The sequence below is a fragment of the Stegodyphus dumicola genome, chromosome 4 (genome assembly GCF_044657685.1).
Source record: "Stegodyphus dumicola isolate Sdum_Otavi_A_Nest chromosome 4, ASM4465768v1".
NCBI classification, from domain to species: domain Eukaryota; kingdom Metazoa; phylum Arthropoda; class Arachnida; order Araneae; family Eresidae; genus Stegodyphus; species Stegodyphus dumicola.
In genome coordinates this window covers 209,752,761-209,772,639 of record NC_140771.1, presented here as the reverse complement: position 1 = coordinate 209,772,639, position 19,879 = coordinate 209,752,761, and the positions used below count along the sequence as shown (strand labels likewise).

The window sequence follows — 19,879 nt, the reverse complement described above, 5'->3', positions numbered from 1 at the left end:
TTCAAAAGGTGTTGAAGATGGAGATGATGCAAAATAAGAACATGTATGATCATTTTCAACAAAAATGATTTTTCCTTCGGATTGTCCAGAATCCTTTCCCAGAGTCATCAGATGTAAGGAAACATGGCTGTTTCATTTCGATTTTGACATCAAAAGACAGTCGATAAAACGGGCATGCATTCGTGCCATGCATATACAGATGGCTGCAGTGTAGTAAAGCAAATGGATCATACATTGAGTGACACTTACAAAGGACCAACGGATTAGTGTTTCTGCTTATAAAATTTCACTTCCCAGTACTTACAGTTAACGATCTAGAGTATATTTTCCATTCCATTTTGATTGATTTTTGTATAAGACGCCGATTTTGAACTTTCTTATTAAAAAAATCTGATGCAGGCAACACATATGCATTTTTTGCTGTATTTCATTTAAACTATCTCCTCGAATTTAATTAGAGATAAATTTCTCATTCAATTAATTCAGTTATCACTTCCAGGCAAGGCAAAAGTACATAAAACCTCAAAATATCTTCATTAAAAATTGAAAGATATAGAAAAATAAATAAATAAATAAATAAAAATAAAAATAAAACGCCAAATACAGTTTAAACAATTAAAAATTACAATTAAAATTAGAGTTTCTACGCGAAAAACGAGCAATTCCGCCAGCAGGCAAGAAGACAGATTTTTCTATGCACAAATCTATAAGTTTTCTTTTGGTCCCACTCGGCAAAGAGATGCTAAAGGTGCAGGAACTGACTTAATTCACTATTCTGCTAAGTTTCAAATGTAAGCAAATATGGCTGGTAGAAAAAAAATTAGGCTTAACCACACTTAAACAACTTTTAAATTGTTGATAATTCTACAACTTTTGCATGCAGATTAACTAAAAACATAAAAACCTTAACCGGAATATAAGAACAACATAATTCAATGATTTTTATAGCAAAAAATGCACAGTTTATCAACATATAAGAATAAAAAAATTGAGCTCCTTGAGTCGAGTAACAGAGTGGGTATACACATGTGTATATATATAAATTAAACTTAAAGCATCTAAATTTAAAATTAAATTGTACTCAAAACAAGGCAATTCAACAACAATATTTTTAATTGCAACGTTTGATAAGAGGCCAAACATTGTATCTACACATATAAGGTATTTCTCCCGCCTTCTTAGCATACCTTCGTAGTATAATAGTCAGCACGCTGGGCGTGTATTCCAGAGTTCCGTTGTTCGATTCCTTGCGAGGGCGTGGCTTATTTTTCATCTTTCCTGCTTTCAAATAACCTAATGTCTCTACAGTGGCGCTCGAACTAAAAGTGTGGTAGATGATGATTCTCCACACCCAGGATTTGGCGATTGGGTCCCCTAAACCCAGTCACACTTTAAGATGGGGAATATAAAAGGTATTACTCCCACCTTCTTAGCATGCCTTCGTAGTGTAGTGGTCAGCACGTTGGGCGCGTATTCCAGAGGTCTGCGTTTCGATTCCCGGCGAGGACTTTGCTCATTTTTCATCTCTCCTTCTTCCAAATTACCTAATGTCTTTACACACAAATAAAAATTAATCAGTAGAATAAACTCGAAAAATAAAGATGCGAAAATGAAAAAAATAATATATATACATATATATAAGTTTTTTGGGGGAAACAACGTTATCTGGTAGCAGGTTTGCCCAGATTATCGACAAGCTTGCAAAACTCGGAGCCGACCTATGCCTCGTTATATAATTTTTATTTTTTTAGCAGGAACAGTGTCTAGAGTAAGAATTTGGGTATTCATTGTGTTTCTAGAAGTTAAACCGTCTTTACTACTACTACTGTAATTTGGATGCCCCGCAACATACGTTTGTAAAATTCTAGAAAGTTTGTTTAGTGTTCATTTTGTAAAGTGTATTGTAATGTGTTTTCCTGTAAGTGGTCGTTCTGTTGTTTGTAAAGTAATTTGAATATTGGAAATAATGCAATAATTATGTAAATTATAACATTATGTCCTGAGCCATAAAAACAACAATATCGTACATCGTTTTTGATGTATCTCCTATATATGGGGGGGGGGGTCGCCCTCTAACCTCTTGGTAGAATGATGGTGTCTCCGCCTACCATCAACTGTCAACTAACCTGTGTTAAAAGTTTTCCAAACATACCTTAAGCCATTAGAGAAGGTTCTGATGTATCTTTAATGTATTTATTACTTTATTACGCTTCATTACATCTTAATTCAAACTAAAGTATAGAAATTTTACTAATGCTAATGTAAACAGATATTTTTTATGAGTCTGCTCTAACTTCAGAATAATTAATCTGGACCAAATAATGATCAAATAATAGAATCAAATAATGCCGACTGAAATATTAATATATGTGCTGACATAGATTTTTCAGCTACAGCAAACATGCAATTTAAAAATTAGTTGATTTATGTATTTATTACAAGAATGAGGAGACAAAACTTACATGCAACGACACCTCGAACTCAATAAAAATATAATTATCTAATAGTTACTTTGTTCTGGTATGCTAATGCGAATTCAAATACGTCTTTCTCAAGAAATAAACATATTTCATTACAGTAAAATAAAATGTTTTAGTTCAGTATTTCAGAAAATTTTTTCTGGAGAGTATAACATTTATTTAAAATTCTACTATCTTTCTCAGATTTAAATTCAAAGGCTTTCTTATTAAAATATCGTTATAATAATACCGTAATAAGATTTGGCACATCACATTTCCTTACAGACAAATTAAAATCAAATAATTACACTTCTATTCATCAAAGTAAAATTAAGATAAAAGTACAGTTCTCGTCCAAAGTACTTTTTTTTCTTTTATCTCGTTTAATAAATTAACATGGATGTTTAAAATAATTTATGAAATTATTGAGATGATTTTCTACTAAGTAGTCTTATTAAAACAACAACTCTTGCTCTTTAATTGTTCTATTTTAGGATATTTTCCAGTATCTACGGCATAAATATGCAGTAAATTATTTGCGCTGATTAATTAACTATAAAGTTTCTCTCAAGATCTACCTTCGAAACGAATGGAATGCCTTCTTAGATGCATTTATTTGAAAAGAAAAAAAACTTGCTCAAACGTTGTACAAGAAGAAGAAACTACTGAAAGCCCCATCCATTAAACACGTTTAGCCTCTTTAGCCTGGAAAGTTATATTATAACATTTTGCGCTTTTAACAGGGTGGCAAAGAATACATCATTAAAATAATGGGCAAAGAGCAGTTTCATGCAAATAGCCTTCCCTATGTTAAATTAGTACATAATGTAATAAAACGACTTTTCTTTACTTTTTTCTATATAGCACTAAAATTATAAAATAATCTAAGATAAATTAATGTATTATCAGGACTATATTATTCGACTATAACCTGCTAACATTGCGGCCTCACCGAGATATGAATCACGCATCTTCTGATACTAGCTGAATGTGCTAACCACTTACACTACGACAATACGCACATGAGAAATGCTGTATCACTAAATCTCAATGATAAGTACTATAACTTACGCATTTCAAATTAATTATATTTATTCTTGTCCTCGTAGAAGACAAATATAAGTATTACATTTAAATTCCTAAATAAAAATATTGTCTTTAAATTTTGTTCGAATAATAACGAATTAAAATGAATTATCTGTCAGTGATGTTATGTATTCTAATGACAATATTATTTAAGAAATGTTCAACGTGATGTCGATTATTATTATTAAATTAATCGAAATGAATTTAATTATTTCAAAATGTGTCTCTGAAACACTGATTGAGTTACACCTCACTGAATCTTCCTCTGTAACTGGATTTTGAAGTGCTATGTGTACGTTTCTCAGATATACGTTTTTTAGAAAAGAGTGAACTACATAAAAATTCCGAACATAAAAATGTATTAAATTTTGCAAAATACAAAAAACATAAAACAACAAATACAGTTAAAAACAAAATTTTTGCAATAAAAATTAGTTGCTACGCAAAAAACAAGCAATTGTGCCAACGGGCAGGAGACACAATTTTCGGTGCACAAATATGAAATTTTACTTTTGGTACCACTCGGCAAAAAGACACGAAAGTTGGTGTACAAACTGATTTAATTCACTATTCTACTAAGATTATAAAATCTAAACAAATAGTAGCTTCGTTAAGCTTAGTACACATAAACAACTTTTAGCTTGTTGATAATTCTACAGCTACTGCATGCAGATTAAGTAAAGACATAAATACCTTAACCAAACCATAATATCAACATAATTCAATCATTTTTAAAGCCCAAAGTGCACAACTGGCCAACATACGGAGCTCAACCAGCCGGGTAACAGAGTGTATATATATATATATGGTGCGGCCTATTGCAACCAAAAAGGGAAGTGCGCAACTACATGTTATAGCAGCCCCATATACAAATTTTCAAGTTTCTGAGACTACTCGTTTTTGAGTTATGCGAGATACATACATACATACATACATAGATATTTACACGTCACGAAAAAAATCTCTTCTGAATCCATTTTAAATCCATTTTACAATTCGTTTTGGGAAAAAAAGAATTCCTTATTCTGTCCGTACGTATAGATGTCACTCAGAAACGTCGTTCGAATGCATTCGAGATCGGTCAGAAGGGATATTTCCGTTGAAATATGATACACGAAATTTTTTGAGATTACAATGCTTCCTTTACTTCGTACAAGGAAGTAAACAGTTGTGTTAACAGAAACAAGGCCAAGAATTTCACTGAAATAAGAACAGTATATATATATATATTAATTGTAACAAAGGATTATTTTATATGTTAATATCAATATTTAAAATAGTTATTCATTCATTAAATTGTTATTATTATTAACATATTTATAACAGTATAGAGTCTTTTGTGTATAATTAATTTTAATTTTGTACTTTCAGATCCTAATTTTATAAAATAAGTGTTCCAAAAACTTCATCGCTGTTTTATTCCATCAGATATAACAATTTAGTTCATAGAAGAGATGCAAAAACTATGTGAAATATCAGTCCCTGAGGACATACGGATTAGGTATCTCCATTTCATTTGTTCGCTGATTTCTTCTTTATGTCTGCGTAAAAAGACTTCTCTGAAACGAATGTGTATTTAGAATCTGAGCAATATAGTGCAAAATTATTTGGCAGAAAGATCTCATATCCTAGATGATATAGATGAGGTTAATTATGCTAAAAAATTGTTTCTTCGTAGTGCGTCTTGATATTCTTTATGCTTGTGAGGTGTACCGTGAAAATATTTATGCTTGCGAAGTCTGCCATAACTTGAAAAAATGATGAAGCATGGTCTCCCAGATGGCATAGTGGTTAGAGGAGCCTATTACGAAACCGATGGGCTTGTGTTCGAATGCCAGATGACATGAATGTTTGTAAATGCATAGTGTCGGTGCGGCATGGGGCCAGCCGAAAGTCCTCTTGTGTGGATTGGTGAAAGGGGAGAGGGTTGGGAGACGCTCGGATCCCCCCCGGGATGCTCTCCCTCAAAATTGGGGGTGGAAAATAGAAGTCCAACCTCTCTTTGGAGTAAGCTCTGACAACCATTGTTCCATGTAAATTGGACACGACAACAACAACAGCATGTGGAAGCAGAAAAAATGTTTTGACAAAATATGTTAATCTAATTGTTCAAATGTTTTCAATCGTAAATTCAAAATATTTTTGAGAAATATACCAAAAATAATCTGGGAAAAGAAATTAGCGTACTTGCTACTGAAGAAAATTAACTAATGATGAATACACAAAAACTTTAATATGGAACAGGTATTTTTTACCTAATGTTTTTCGATATCCCTGCCAAAGAAAAGCGTATTATAAATTACTGAGCTCTTAATTTTTACACTAAGCCAGTTTTTTTTAGATCAAGGTGAAAAACAACCAGAAAACAAAAACATGAAATTTTTTTTTCATCAGTGAAGTCTGATAGTTTTCTTGATAATATGCGAAAGCTTAAGAGCTTTTTTTTTCTTTGTTAACCGAGCTCATTTAAAAGAGCTAAAGAGCTTTATATCCCATTTTTTTACTTTATCAGCAAAAAAGTTCTGAATTTTTCAAGCAACTATGGTAACATACTTTTTTATTAAATTAACTGATATCCATTTACATGTAATTATCATGATTTTAAGCTTACACGGAATAAACAACACATTTCTTTCGGATAATTTAGACTTGTATTTAGAATAAATAATCATCATTGGGTGATAATTTTCTAAAACGCTATGATTAAATTACGAGCAAGGTTATTCACACCCCACTAAAACTCATTGGCGGGAAATGAATGTGAGCAAGTGGAATTAATATTTAAATTTACAAGTTTAACTATACACAACCACTCCTTCGAATTGAGAAATTATTGAACGCTGGTTCATTTCCTATATTTATTTTCTCTGCCCTCAACGAGCTGGTTCTGTGGCTTTATCAAGTCTTTGTTAAGAATAACGTGAATAAAAGCTACTTTCCCTTCGAATTTCCTCGAAAGCATTCTACTCAAGGTAAATAAACCTCAAGATCTTTGCCGTGATAAATAATTTAGCCTTTCAAACGAACATTTAACAAAGTGTAAATTACGTATTATCAACTCTCTTTAAATTTATTTGCATGAAACAAAAATGGCAAAAGAATCCTCCGATTTCAGACCAAAAGGTAAATTTGATATCTGAATATATCTGAACATGAATGAAAACGGAATGTGAAAGAGAAAATAAGGCTCTTAATATTTTAATGAAACTTTTATTAAGTTACCGAAATCCTTCTTATCATGATATTATAAATCATGTAGAATATTGCGTTTCAATCCAAAAATAATAAACTTCATTTAGTGATATGGCAACAACATGTTTCAGAAAACTCCCGAAACTCAGTTTCATACCTCAACATCTTTATGAACCTCCAACAAAATGTTTTTTTTTTTTTTTTTTTTTTTTTTTTTGTTGTTGTTTTAAGAAAAATGATAAAATACCATCCAATTAGAAGAATGAGTCGAAACCAGCAGCTGCCATCTTTTGAAACTGTGGCATACCATCGCAAAGACTGTACGCCTTCCGCCTTGTTTCCAGTAATCAACGAATTGCAGTACATTTGGCGTTTGGGATAGATAAAAAAGAAGAAAAAAAATCAAGAAGAAAGAGAAAAGAAGTATGAAGTAACTTGCAGCAGTAAGTGAAACGAGGTTTGATGGGGTCGCATAAACTGCTTTATCTGTAATAATTGCCGCCAATGCTTTGTAGCTGGAGAAAATGGCTGCAACAAGATTCTAACTCTTGATTGTTCGAGAATAGGTTTAATGCCACTCTTCCGTTAGATCAAGTCACTTCCAGTCACGGATTTCATCTATCTTATTGCATTGAAGCATCGGCTTCTTTCCCTTAAGTGAAAGATTTTATACGCATTTGCAACTAAAAAAATCCTTTTACAGGTTACTCGAATCTTTCGCTGTGTTGTTTCACTTGCAACTTGAACGATTTTTGCAAGCAAACTGCATAAAAAATTACTGCAAATGTTCCCCGATAAGTAGACTTTAACTCGAATATTCAACAGCAAAGGGACAGTCTGAAATTCAGTTTTTAACTTTCCTTAATTTTTTTTGATTTTCCATGGTCGAAGTGAATGATTTCAGTGACTAAACATGATGAACGAATTATGAAAATAAACATTAGTAACTGCGTAATTTTATGCATTTAATATAACATTCGGTAAAAAAATAACTAAACCATTATAAAAGTCTAATTTATTTTACTCATAATTATGAAGAAAATTAAACAAGTAAAAGATTGTTAAAAAAAGATAAGAATGTTTACAAAGAAATGCCAGATATAAAAGTATCCAGTCAGCAAAGTATTTTAGAGTATTTAATGAATATAATTACTTATTACAATGCACAGCCACAAAATGTGGTCATGTCGTAATTATATTATCTATTTCTGAAGAGCAATAAATAGCTCTCTAAAGACAGAGGTAGCAGAATAGTTAAGTTTTTAAAGAAATATAGCTCATTAACAGGTGCAACGAAGAGTTATGTATTAAATAATTACGAAGTGAGTATTATACATTTTGCAAGGAAACAAGATTACAGTAACTCTACCTTAAGATTTATTTCAATTCGTTTTAAAATAAAAACTTACGTTTACTGCATTGTTAATCTGTTAATAGGGCAATTTTTGCTTAATTGTACTATTTAAACTTGAAATTTGGTTTTCATTTTTGATTTTTTAGGACTGATTTGTGCATCTGTTACCCTGATGTTGTAGGGTTTCCCTTATTTTGCAAAACAAATTTATTTTAAGTTTGATACCTTTACTGAACTTCTCAACTTTCCATCACATTTTCTCGCCAGGATGTAAATTTAAAGTTAAGTTAATTGCTTATTAAACGGATGAATCTCTGAGTTTATTCACACTGCGGGTCTGCTAGCCAGCGCACGTTTCGTTGTTGTTTCGCTGTTACGGTAGTACGCCTCTTGGCCATTTCGGATTATCATCATACCTGTTAGGTTTTTATGAGTCAACCTGTTAGGCGTAACTTACGTGCCACCCAGCACTACTTATTTTAGATTTTGACTTCAATTATATTCTACGTTTTTAGTTTCACCGCAAGTTTGACGGTGCCATTGTAACGCACGAAAATAGTGCCTTTCTGTTAACTATTTTGAATTTAATAAAAGGTTACTTTTACCCTTCTTCTGTTATGGGATATATTCACGCCTGTGCGAGAATTCACCACGTTCATTGTAAGATCTAATTTAGTTTACGTGGAAAAACAGAGAACGATTCTACAATATTTGGGGAAAATGTTTTGTTATTTCTTGATTTATCGAAAAGCGTTCATAATTTTTTATGACATTTCAGAATTTTTCAGTTGACCAGAAACTATGAAAATCGAACTTCGAATTATGTTGGACTACATTTTTCTAAATAAACTCAGATGGCATATTTACATAAAATCGTCTACGTAAAACCCTAAAATGTGAAGTAATTCGAAACCACGCCATGGTTTTCTGAGTCGTTTACTTAGCACAATCAGAGCATTGGGGAGAAACCACTTTTTTTTTTCCTGTTGTCATTTCTAGATAGCGCAAAGGGGCTTAGATGTCAATGCATCATTTCTGGAATCAATCATTGCTCAAAATCGTGCCGTTTCGCCCACTGCCATGCTCCATCGATTCCTTCTTTTCGAATGCCTTTTTCTGAATCGACCATCATCCTTTTTCACCAATTAAAGCATGTTAGACGAGGTGGACCTTAACTGTCAATTTCGAATAATTGTCAGCTCTTTTTTTTGTCAGTTTATGTGAACATATTTCTTTTGAATGTATTATTTACATCGGAACCTCGGATCGCGAACGCTTCATTTCATGAACAATTCGGTTTACGAGCAAATCATTTGAACAAAAAACTCCTCGGATGACGAAAAGTGTCTCCTGTTACAAACACTCAAGTAGTCAACATATGATTTTAGAGGTTCTTTTTTGAGGTAAACTGTGCCACATAATTAACATTCAAGGCCTTCTGAAAAAAAATCATTTTAATATTTTCTATTGCTTAATTCTCACTGACAAAGCCATGCAGCTAGTGACCTAGAGGATCATGATTTTGGCCTAAAAATTATGGCTAAATTGAGTTGTTGGAAGAGACTCTGAACACTTTTACACTTAGGTCTTTTTTTTCTTTTAATCTATCATATTGTGCCACTAGAATGTGTGATTATGTGAATGAAATTAACAGTGAAGACTGAAAAAGTTCCTCATTCTTAGTGATAATGCTATGTCTCACTTTAGAAACATTTTAAAACGTAATAAACAAAAAATCACATAGGACAAATTTTGAGTGAAACAGAAGCTTAGAGAGTCTCAAACAGAGTCAAATGGCGCCTAGGGGCAAAGAAAAGGTGAAAGAAGATGCTTCTTGAAGAGAGTTATCTGCCGCTTTTGTGAAAGGAAAATCTCACCCAAATAATAACATCTTCCTTATTATTTTTCACTTATGCCATCTCCTTTGTACAAGTTCACTAAAATTAAATTTTCACATTAAATTATTTTATCTGCTTAAAATTGCGTTTATCTTGTTTATATCTTGTATCTATCGGTTTTAGGTTTTGAGCTTGTACTAAAGTACCGATGTAAAGTTTAATAAGCAATCAGCAATCTTATCTGGTCCAGGAATGAATTAATCTATTTTGCATTAACTCCTATGGGCAAAATTGTTTCTGTTTACGAGCATTTCGGCTGAAGAATAGCCTTCAGAAACGAGCTGTGCTCGTGAGCTGAGGTTTCACTGCATTTTATTAATTTATTTTTAATGTATATGATTTACCTTCAAATATCTGTGCCGGATGACCGTATTAGGTTTCAATAAATTCAGGTTTCGATAAATTCAAGATCACATTTTAAACAGACGTGCATGGAAATATCAAAAGAAATTAATATAAAGCTATGCGACTGAAAAAAAGAATTGCATTTTACCCTTGTCAGTAGCACTAAAATTGCTTGATAGCAATTGGCGTCTTGATAAGCTTGTTAAATGTAAAAAAGTAACGCGCATTGTCCACAAAATGCTCCCTGTATTATCAATGACATTTTGGCAAGAGGATGATATAGGAATAATTCCGTCAGTAGGAGATACTGATAAGAGAAACGAATATTTTTCACGTAATGTTCCTTGTCTCAGTGACGTTTTGAGGAAAGGGTGACATGAGAGAGTATCTCTTTTCAGAAACAAATCCGTCAGTAGGACTTACTGGGACAAAGTGGGATGGACGAAGTGGATAGTTACTGATCAAGAGATAGTTACTGACAAGGGCGATGAACAAATGGATAGTTACTGATAAGGAGGATTTAGATCTCATTACGCTCGCTATCTTAACTTTTACTTTTTGAAAAGAGGACGAAACGGGAACGATTCTGTAGTAGCGTTTATTGATGAAAGGGATGGTGGGTGGCAGCGGAAGAATAAGCACAGTTTGGAATTCAGGACTAAACGAGGAAAGATAAATTGAGACATCACGCCGCAGAGGTACATGGAAAACTCCTTCATTCTCTAAAAGATGCTGGACCAGGAGTAACAGATGGCTTAAAACTGCTAAGCAAAGTGATTAGTCTCATTAAAATACCTAATTAAATTGAATTAAAGTGATTTCTAACTAAGATGAAACATGACCGGAACTTCCCAACTGCAATTTCTTGATTACTTTGTGGATAACTGCGACACAGTGTGCAAATTGCTATGGACACACATAATGAGGTGTGCAAGCTGCTAAGGACACGAAGTTATGGTGTATTGAAGTGGAAAAGTGTTTACGTGAACAATAAATTTAACAAGAATGTACTTCGAATTTATCAAACGTTAACTTAGAATCCAGTTTATATGAACATAGAATAGTCTTTACACCATCCTAAACTTTGAGCTATGGAACTATCAACTGCCTGAACTGATGTGACTGGCCGACTCTGTGGATAACTGCAACAATAGTACATACATACATCATTAGGTGTGTAACTGATAAGAACATGAAATTATGACGTATTAAAGTTTAGAGACTGTTTAATATATAACATAAGTTCCACTCTCCGCAGCATAGATCCTCTCCATGGCATTGTAATGATTAATTGATTGTATAATTTTTTTTTCATGCGAATTATTATGTAACAATTATTGTAAAGATGACATTGTCAATTTAGCTTTGTAATATCACTATCATTGATTCAATGAGTGAAGCCGGCGGTGGATGGTAAATTCTTTTCCGTCGCATTAACATAACTCTGGTTGGTGTAAAACCTTAGGTCGGAGGTCTATGCGACAACGTTTCGGTCACTAACCACTATGCAGGCTTTGCGGCTAATTAACACAAATATTGTGCAATAATTTTGAAATGGTTTAAAACTTATTAGAGATAATTTTAGATACGTTACAGTGTATAGATTTATGTAGAAAAAAAGGTTAATTTTGTTTAAAATATTTGATTGATGTTAAACTTTTTTAAATTAATTAATTTTTTTTTTTACTCTCTTTCATCTAACTGCGCTATGTACAAATATTAAGCTACTTTTAAGTCATGTGTACTAGTGACCAGAACTTGAAAATTTAAACTCATCCTTTTTAATATTAAGGAAATGTGTGATTTCAGTGGTTTCTAGAAAGGTATGAAATGAACCTATATTAGTTCTGCTTCATAATAAAATAAGCGTGACACGATCTGATAATATGAAAACGCTTGAAACTAAATGTGATTTTTAGTATCGGTAGCTGTGAGGAATGTATTGATAATAAGCTAAAACTTCAGGAATGCAATATATGAAACAGAACTCACTCGTAAAAGTGTGAAAATAACTTCAAGAGCTTCTTAAGAGGTCTTAAAAGCGAGAAATTTTCTTTTGTTTTAAGTCTATTGAATAAATATCACCATCAGGACGTTAGGCTGTTGAACAGAGAAAAAAAGAGGATATTTTTTCTTTTTATCATTTAAAAATTACTATACGCAAAAAAGAAACCTTAAGTTAGTCGGGGGGAATATTAACTACTTACAGCAAATAAATGTGAATCTACTTTTAAAATAATCAATCCTGATGAAAACATAATGTTGAAAAAGAACATACATGTGCACCCGTATATGACACCACCCAATTAATTGAACGTTTTGCACGCAGAAAAATATTATAACTTCATCAATCACAATGTAGAGGATGGGAAACTAGGTTTAAAAAAAAACAGGGAAAAAAGCCGATGAATTCATGATGAGAAAGAAAAAACATTAGCCTTAGAAACAACGGCACTCGCACCACGTGTTCCTTTTCTCCTAATCAATACCTGATGCCACCCAGAAGAGATAATAATGGCTCCGAAAATCGGAGTTCGCAGCTTTGTTGCCAGTTCGCCGACAGGAACTCTAGTCATTTGTTCAAAGCCAATCATTAATTGGCTCTCATTTGTTCGCTGTCTTGTTTTGTTTTTCCAGCCCTTTTCATACGTCATTCTCGACCGAACTTTGTTTGAGACAAATGATTAAAAGGATAGAACCTCAGAAGTTTATTTAAACAGAAAACGAATGCGTGAAGTTTTCTGCTCGCGTGGTTTCATTTTAAGTATTTGATTCTTGTTAATACGATACTAATTACCGAAGTTCTTCCTCAAGAAAATAAAATCAAGAAGAAGATACATTTTTCTAGAAATTAACTTAGAAAATAAACAAGATAAAGTGCATTGGCAATTTATTCTCAGCTTAAGCAATATTTGTAGCTTCTGGTTCTTCACCTTTAAAATACGATAATTACTATTAGACTTCTGTTTGCAGTTTAAACTTTGATTTCCATCTGCAGTACAGCAGACATTTTATGATTAAAAGAAAGTGTTTATTTCACATTCAGCATTCATTTATTTCATATGTTTGAAAATCCCGTCTATTGCTCCCAGCTGAATCATTTGTTTAACCATTGTTAAAACTGCTTTGGAATATTTCCAGCTTACATATTTGAAGGCATAATATCATCAATCCCTACTGTATAAAATTAAATATGCATCCGTTCTATGACAGATACGTATTTCATAAAATTATTTAGAAATGGTATTGTTACAAAATGTACAGGCGCGGCGAGATAGCTTCCCCGCAAAGCAGTTTTAGGGTTGCCATAAAGTGGCAAAGGAGGGCAGGGTTGCCATATTTGGCGAGAAATCGCCCGTTTAGCGACATTTAGCGACAAAATTGGCGATATACCATGGACGGTTAGAGAACCTTCTAGAACGAATTCTTACCGGTTTAGCCCTGAATGTTCTCGAACACAGGCCGAAAGCTATATAAACCCTGCTGGTCAGCAGTCAGTTAGTGTGCGTCTTTCATCGAGTGTGTGTGTGCCTCGTCTAGCGAGCTGATAGTCAGTCATTGGGCGAGTGTCTTGAAGTCTAGCGCCGAGGTGGTCGTCGAGTGCATCGAGAGAGTATTTTAGTGCATCGGAAATTAGTGCATCGTCGAGTTTTATCTTAGACTGTGCTGAGTCGAGAGCTATACTCTTGTGTATCGTCGAGTGCATCGTGTGGAGAGTCTCGAGAGTACGTGAGGTTTCGAGAACAACCAAGCAGAGTTGGGAGTTGTACTCGGGTGCTTTGCAGTGAAGCTGTCTCCACCGTTATTGCCTGACAGTGTGAAGGCTGTGTCGCTGATTGTTCCAACGTGTTTATGGTAGATCTTCGACGACTGTAAAAAGTGTTATTGGAACTGTCCTGATTAACATTGGCTAAATAAAGTGTGTTTCGATACTTCATGAAGTGTCGTCGTTATTCGCTCCAAATCCACAAACCCCGTACGAACGTGAACGAAGAAAATAACCCAACAACTGGTGTCAGAAGAATTTAAAAAAAAGTAACAATATGCAAACATACACAGCAATAATGGTTATATATACATACATACATATGTAATGTTGCAGGTTTAGAAGTAATGATGTAGGAATGTTGATTGCGTTGATACTCAGACTTGATCCATAATGAAGAGCAAACTTAACAATCATAATGGATTTAAATCATATTTCTTTGATTAGATTTTGGGGTCACGAGTATTTGGCACATAAAATGTTTTCACAAAAGTTACATTTTTGATATTGTTGCTATAGGAAGAAAACAGAGAGGCAACGTTTTAGCGAGAACAGAGGTAGAAGCAAAGTACGTTTTTATTTCAATATGGAAGCTTATTAAGAGAAAAGCTTTCCGTAAAAGTTCGGAATTAGCTACATCATCATTTTTTTGTCATATGAATATGGATTATTCTTGAAATTACGTAGTCCCGAAAAAGTAATTAATGCTTTAAAAGCAGAGAGGGGGGTTACCCAAATTAAAATGAGTTAAGGAGCTACTGCTGATTTAAGTTATAATTTTCATTTACATATTTTTTGTAACGGTTTTGCAATATAGTGCATATAACTCAAATGCATAACGTCAGTAAGATTTGTGAGCCAACTTCGCGTTAAATTAATTGAATTGTGTAGTTTTTGACTATTAGCTTAATTTTGAAATTTGAACTTACCGTTACTTTATGTTACATAGCCATAAGTGGTTGGCTGAATTGTAAGTTATGTTCCAGTTCTTATTTAATAAAAAAGTTTGTTTTAAAACCTTCTTAAGACTTTGTAGTTCTGTCTAGACATACCAATAATTTGCTTAATGTTTATTGGGAGTTTGATACTAGTTGATTCTACCAAACTAAGTAAAACTTATAAATTCATTGCGCAGTAGGTTGCAAAATTGCACTCATTAAGAAAATAATAGGCCAGCCGTCATTAATTACATTCCTCCTGAGTTCGAAGCTAGAGCTAGCACACAGCCAAAAGTATATGTGTAACTCATATAACAGCCCTCTGAGCGACCCACAAAAGAAGCTAAGGGAAAAAAATGACATTAATCATCGCAAGTCAGATTCAAAATTTAAATGTCACATTGAAAAATTTAAACATAAAAAAATCTGAAACGTTTCATATTTTACATTACGCCCAGAGAGACCTTTTTAACGTTTTGTGTGTTACCTTTATTTATTAAATAACATATTCTTCGCACTTAAACCATAAAATTGAGTTCAGTAGCAATACCGCAAAATAATTTTAAAATGAACTTATCTTTAAGATTTCCGATACACAGTCTCTGGCGCTGGAAATGAATTTTTTTTTTTTTTTTTTTTTTTTTTTTCGTGCAGTTTTGCCATTGCTCGTTTTGAAATTGTTGAGTTTGTTAATCAAAAATTCGTTAAAGTTTTACATAATATAAAATAGATAATAAAACAAATTTCAAATTTGTGCTTCCAGATGCCCATATTCGGGTGGAAACATACGGTATTCAAAATTTGATGGCTCTAGGTACCATTGTTTTACCACAATGCCAGAAACATACATACATTTATGCAGATTCTTCATTATTTAATTTATTTAAATATAATGCAGGGCTGTAATATTTGGTGGCAACAATTTGAAAAGTGAAGCGACATTTATAGTGAACCAACTCAAAATGCCGAAACGAAATTAATAGCCCTTCTGGGCAAATTTCCCCTTTGGGGTAATATTGAATAATTAATATTATTTACGTTAAAAATTCGAATTGTATTTTCCTAAAAAGTAATATATTTTGTTTTTCAAACCGCAAAATTGACTGTTTTTTAACTTATTATTAAAAGCAAATATGAAACTTTTAATGCGAGAAACATAATAGTTTGACGTTTTACACTCCTTAGAGTTTAAACCATTGTTCGAAACGTCTTCAGATTCTGATCAGCTGTTTCTCAGACATCAAGCGCGCAATCAGGTTAATTATAGTTTTAAGAAACTAATATAAGGCTATAATTAGCTTCAAATCCTTTTAATGCATATTGTTTTCTTAATATAAATATAAAATAGAGAAATACTATATAAGATGGAAGTTAAGTTTGGAAATATGCATAGTTATATATCTAAACAGTATCGCAAAAATAGCCGCCGAGATTTTAACTGAAAAAATGAAAAATAACGAATTTGAAATTTTCTTACAATTTAAGATTTAATTACAATATTAGAAGTTCTTATATAAGAAGCACAATAATTGGAGATTCTGCACATATACAGTGTTAACACAATCAAAATTTAAAAAAATTGAAATCAATCAATTGACTGAAATCATGCACTCAAGCAGAAAAATCATGTTAGTATGAAGTCTTGATTAAAAAAGAAATTATTTCAAATTTTAAGCAAACTGCTTTCTTAGTTAATAAACGTAAAAACAGATATGCTAATACTTATTGATTAAATAAAAGGGTATACAGAAGCATTTTATATTCAATTCAGGGGATTTAATAACAGGAATTTCCGGAATTGCAAATGTAAACAAACCATGTAGTTTCTTATATGGCAAAGCTTAGAACTAATTTTTACCTTAGCTTTGGCTCTGAAGCGAATTTTTGCGAGGGTTTATTTAAATGCTTGCAAGATATATTAATTTTAATATTGTAAAATGCCCAGCTGCGATAAGAAAGCTTCCCCGCAAGGCGGGCCTAGAGGTGGCAAAAAGTGGCAGGTTTGTCAGATATGGTGCGAAATAGCCCATTTGGCGATATTTGGCGGCAAAATTGGTGACATGCGATAGACGGAGCGAGACCATTCTAAAACGCATTTTTAGTGCTTTTCTTAGAAATATTCTCGAAGGTAGATTAAAGCTATATATACTCTGCCTGCACGGGGAGAAAGCAGTGTCTTGAGTTCAGAGATTAAGTCGAGAGTGATCGACCGAGTCGGGAGCTGTACTTTAGTGCTTTGCCGTGAAGCTGTGTTCACCGTTATAAATTGAAGACTATGTTGCTGAGTGCTTCAGTGTGTTTGTCGTAGTTTTTCGACAAGTGTGAAAGTGCTTTAGAACGTTCTGTATAATAGTGCTTAATGGCGAATAAATTGTGTTTTCATTCTTTATCAAGTTTTATCATCAATTACTCAAACCCACGAGTCCGTGGAACGAAATAATATAAAAGCATAAAAAAATTCGAATTTGTCGATCGATTTAAATATAGCTGACCCCTTAAAAATAAAACATGCATTTATATAGTCCCTGCTATATATTTATGAACTAAACTCAGCTTTCTATAATCGCAAAACAAATCTCTTATCACGATTTATGAAATTAACCGTGTTTGGAATACATACGAGAACATGCTGTAATACGAAAACGTAATGCATTATTTATTAAAACAAAAGTTAAAGCAGTTCAGAAAGGTAAATTGTAAAGCTATGATTAGTCAAAAGACAAGTAATATGCTAATTAATTTAATGACACAAGAATCGTGATGAATGACAGAAAAATCGCCACTAAAAGTATAATGCACGCAACTGGATGTTTTATCATAATGGAAACCTATAATCATTTCTCTGAACAGTTATATCAGTGTTTAATCTAATAACAGTATAATGGTCAGTCTGAAGCTAATAACAAGACTTACTACACACGGCCTTCATTTCCTCACAGTAATTTTTGTCAAAATATAGAGTTTAATGTTTGGGGAAACTCCTGTTGACTTGCTATACAGAGGGAAGTTTTCTTTCTCTCTTTGTTCTTTTATATTTTATTGTTAAAAACTGTTGTTTCTTGTCAGGATATATTGAGGTTTTCTTTGCTTGTTAAGTTTGTTTCCTTCGCTTGTAGTTTCTTGCGTGTTTTTTTTTTTTTTTTTTTTTTTTTTTTTGCTTGCTAAATTGTAAATAAACTAAAATTGCTAGTAAACTAAATTATTTGAATTTCTAAAAGTAAGTTACAAAAACTAAGTGAATAAAAATCTTGTGACATCAAAAAAAGATCGTATTTGAATCTAGATTTATATCTTGATTCACAATAGATTAACATCTAAAAGAGTTGTTCAAAATTACAATTTCTAATGTATCATCCATGAATTTTTTAAAATTTTTAATATCATTTTGTATGCTGTGTAAGCAAACCATACACACAGCAACATTTTCATGTTTTAAATAAAACAGGAAAATTAACAAACACATTTATTAAGATGTTTCAAAATGTAGGAAAAAAAAATTCTTCAGCAGGAAAATTCGCTTTACTCTAAAAACAGAAATGCAGCTGAAAATGAATTTTAGTTAACAGTAGAACAGATAAAAGTAAACGCATCATGTATGCCGAATGCATTAACACATACAAGTACGTTTCATGTTCCAAACATGAGATTCCTAAACACACACGTTCCAAAACGTGAATATTTCGATCATTTAAAAGACTTCTGTAATTGGAAGTATATTTATTTCTACTACCCTACAATTGCGAAAGCCAGGTGAAGGGGGTGGGTGAGCGTATGTATATGTATATACATATGTATTCTATATATATAATAGATATTTCTGTTGAAATCTGAAACCGAAATATTTCTCGATATCAGTTCATCCTTTACTCCGTACAAAGAAGTAAAAAGTGACCATAATGCTACTGACATTAGATAAAGAATGTGTAGTAATTTAAGCTAATTTAGCAGCAAAAGAACATAATATCGCTATTAATTTAGTTAAATTTCCATTTAATTCTAATTGGAAAAAGGCTTTAATTTCATTTTTGCAGTTACGGAAGTACATGTATCATTAACGTTTAATAAAAATAATACGGTTAGGATTCGTTATGAAATGACAGACTTCAGAACGACTTATTACTAGCATAAAACTGATTTCATACAGAAAGGAGAAACAATTAAACCAAAAACCATTGCAGATTAAATTTAGAATTTGATCCTATATACATATATAAATGAAACAAGAAGAGAAATGTTATTCAATGTAAACTGTCTGGAGTGGAGAATGATTCACCTTGTTTGATTTAAAATATATGTTTCAAAAATGCTCTAACTTCCTCTTTATATCATCAAACATGAACATTTTACGAGATGCCCATTGCAGCTGTCGAAACTAGAAACGTTTACTTTCGTTTTGTTGAAATGTCGATACAAATATTGCATCTACACTCTCTTACAGGTCGCGTGAGAATATTTTGAAATGCATGAGGGCTAATACATGGGGAAGCAAACTCCATATTTATAATCCATTCAAAAGCCTCCGCCTCTGACGTAGGAAGAATACTTCGGAAAGTTTAGTGTCAATGTTTTCGGAAAAATATACAATGAGAAAGGGAACATTATGCATCTTCCAATAGTTCTGAAAATTGAAGTTGCGCTGCAGATGGAAAGTCTCACCGTTTAATTTGAAGTATGTTGAATTTTTAGTCGCAGCTTCGAAAGGTGTGATATTTCAGGACCTAATCTGAATATGCAAATATCGAAATTGGTTCAAATTACTTTAGGAAATCATACTCAGGTATATAAATGCTGGAGATTGAAATGATTTGCTCCGAGTTTCTTAAAACAAAGGATATTCAGAA

At 32.6% G+C, this 19,879-nt stretch overlaps 1 protein-coding gene across 1 annotated transcript in view; it reads right to left on the bottom strand.

Moving 5' to 3' along the window:
• Positions 1-19,879, bottom strand: part of LOC118182699 (cadherin-like and PC-esterase domain-containing protein 1) — a 522,776-nt gene that overhangs the window by 457,660 nt on the left and 45,237 nt on the right. The window lies entirely within an intron of this gene.